The sequence below is a fragment of the Lithobates pipiens genome, unplaced genomic scaffold (assembly GCF_037356315.1).
Source record: "Lithobates pipiens isolate NorthernLeopardFrog02 unplaced genomic scaffold, aLitPip1_a1.2 Scaffold_22, whole genome shotgun sequence".
Taxonomy (NCBI): Eukaryota; Metazoa; Chordata; class Amphibia; order Anura; family Ranidae; genus Lithobates; species Lithobates pipiens.
This window is the reverse complement of record NW_027507784.1, coordinates 198106587-198110027: the sequence shown is the minus strand read 5'-3', so window position 1 is coordinate 198110027 and position 3441 is coordinate 198106587.

Sequence of the window (3441 nt, the reverse complement as noted above, 5' to 3'; positions counted from 1 at the left end):
AACCATGTGATTGGAGCAGAGATCAGTGTTTACTAAAACAAATCCCAGCCCCCCACAGTTAGTAACACGCCCCTAGGAACACTTAACCCCTACACTGCCACCCACTGATTAACCCCTTCACTGCCAGTGTCATTTACACAGGAATCACTGCATTTGTATAGCAGTGATTGCTGTATGACAATGGTCCCAAAAATGTGTCAAAAATGTCCGATTTGTCCGCCATAATGTCGCAGTCACAATAAAAATCGCTGATCGCCACCATTACTAGTAAAACAGTTTTAATAAAAATGCCATAAAACTATCCCCTATTTTGTAAATGCTATAACTTTTGCGCAAACCAATCAATAATCGCTTATTGCGTTTTTTTTACCAAAAATATGTAGAAGACGTATCGGCCTAAACTGAGGGAAAAATATGTTTTTTTATATATTTTTGGGGGATATTTGTTATAACAAAAAGTAAAAAATAATGCGTTTTTTTTCAGAATTGTCGCTCTATTTTTGTTTATAGCGCAAAAAATAAAAATCGCAGGGGTGATCAAATACCACCAAAACAAAGCTCTATTTGTGGGAAAAAAGGACGTCAATTTTGTTTGGGAGCCACGTCTCATGACCATGCAATTGTCAGTTAAAGCGGCGCAGTGCCGTATCGCAAAAAGTGGTCTGGTCTTAAGCCAGCAAAATGGTCTGGTCTGAAAGTGGTTAAGTCTCACATTAACAGCCCGTTTGGTTTCGGCCCACATATTGTAACCCACATGGGCATTGGAGAGTACATGTAACAAATGGTTTGATGGTATATGTCTGTTTTGTTGTCTTGGAAGTATACAACAAAATCCAAAATCTTTCTAGTTTATGGCTAAAATTGACAGACACGACATCTGCCACATTTTATAAAAGCCAACAAGTTGGTGAAAAAAAGGGGGGATCAAGAATGTTTTGTACAACCCTATTGTTGATAGAGGATGCACCCCTATATACAACCTGGGGTTTGGACGGATGTACAGTAATGGCTCAAGAGCATTATCGTTAAGAAGAATGTGAAAATGCTTCTGGATGATAGTGCTGAGAGGAATAGGACGTAATTAATGGTATATCAGAGATATTTCAGTTAGCCATTTTGGCCCCATCTACCAAGAGGAAACTAGGGTCTCTCCCTTTTATCTCTCCCATGGTGTTAAGAAGATCATTTGGGTTATATCCTTTGTCAAAAAATCTCCTAAAAATGACTGCACTGTGAGTTGTAATCCTCTGTGCTAGTGCAGTTCCTCCTGATTTGGAGAAATTGGCTTCTGGGAATCCCATCTAACCATGCTTTATGATGGCAACTGTCCTTGGAAATATAGGCATTTCGATCAGTTTTCTTGAAGAAGGTGGAAGTCGTTAGGCTCCCTGCTTCAACCTTAATATTCAAATCCAAGAAATGTATCTCCATTTGACTGGTTTCATAATTCAAAAAAATCCCTCTTTTATTATTGAGATAATTCAAGAACTGTATGAGCAAAGTGTGACCACCATTCCATAGGAGGAGGATGTCATCTATATATCGTGCCCACAGGACCAATTCAGGTCTCCGCTGACCATATACGGTCTCCTCGTCTCACTTATTTATGAAGATGTTTGACACACTGGGAGCGTACTTTGCTCCCATGGCTACTCCCCTTGTTTGTACATAATATTCACTTTTATACCCAAATTTTTTTTTTACAAATAACTAAGTCTAACCCTTCCAGTATATAAACCCTTTGTACTTGTTTGAGGTCAGATATTTCCTCAAGTGACCATTTTACAGACTTAAGGTTATCCTTCTGATTAATACTGGTGCATAACACGTTGATATACAGTATATAGTAGCTTAACCACTTCCCGACCAGCGCGCGACGATGTACGTCGACAGAATGGCACGGGCAGGCATATTGGCGTACATGTATGTCCAATCTTCAATGCAGCCCTGCCATCGCGACCCCCGTGAGTCCAGTCGCGGGACCCGCGGACTCGATCGCCGTGGGCATACCCACGATCGTCTCACGGGACGGCTGAATGGAGGAAATACCATGTAAACAGCATTTCTCCATTCTGCCTAGCAACTAGTGACGCTAATCTCTGCTCCATGTGATTGGAGCAGAGATCAGTGTTCACTAAATGAAAGCCCAACCCCCCCACATTTAGTAACACACCCCTAGGAACACTTAACCCCTACACTGCCACCCACTGGTTAACCCTTTCACTGCCAGTGTCATTTACACAGCAATCACTGCATTTATATAGCAGTGATTACTGTATAAATGACAATGGTCCCAAAAATGTGTCAAAAATGTCCGATGGGTCCCCCACAATGTCGCAGTCACAATAGAAATCGCTGATCGCCGCCATTACTAGTAAAAAAAAAAAAAAAAAAATTAATAAAAATGCTATAAAACTATCCCTATTTTGTAAACGCTATAACTTTTGCGCAAACCAATCAATAATCGCTTATTGCGATTTTTTTTTACCAAAAATATGTAGAAGAATACGTATCGGCCTAAACTGAGGGGAAAAAATGTTTTTTTATATATTTTTGGGGGATATTTATTATAACAAAAAGTAAAAAATAATGCGTTTTTTTCAAAATTGGCGCTCTATTTTTGTTTATAGCGCAAAAAATAAAAACCACAGGGGTGATCAAATACCACCAAAAGAAAGCTCTATTTGTGAGAAAAAAAGGACGTAAATTTTGTTTGGGAGCCACGTCGCATGACCGCGCAATTGTCAGTTAAAGCGACGCAGTGCCGAATCGCAAAAAGTGATCTGGTCTTTGACCAGCAAAATGGTCCGGTCTGAAAGTGGTTAAATAGAATTCTCACTATATAGAATCTAATTGAACATTGTGATTAGGTCTCTACTATCCTTTAGATAGGATTGTCCTTTGATCTCTAAGGGCTGTAGGAATATATCCAAATATTCCCCTACTCTACTGAACAGGGAACTTATTTCACGGATAATTGGTCATCCTGGGGCTTTGTCCCTATTCTCTGGTACATAATAAACGAGTTACTGGGTCTTCTGGAAAAAGTTATCTCACCTCCCTTACTATTGAGGATCACCTCTCTCTTTCCTTTTCTAACCCATTTTCCTCATATAATCTTTTACTGAATTCTTTGGTAATTTTTTTATACGTACCCTGTGTTTGCAATAGATTTCCATTTCCTCCTCAGTTACATAGTCAGGTAGAAAAAAGACACAAGTCCATCTAGTTCAACCACAACTGACCTGTCTCAGTCTTTTTTTTCTTTTTTTTACCCTACACCCCTTTATCAGCAGGTCTATGTATAAATAATCAATACCAATAACCAGGTTACTACATCCATTAACCTGATTATTGGTTCTTTGCCCTCAGCAATCATTTAGGATGAATAAGAAATATGACATTGCCTTTTTTAGACTCCTTCTGGCTGTCCCCTTTGGC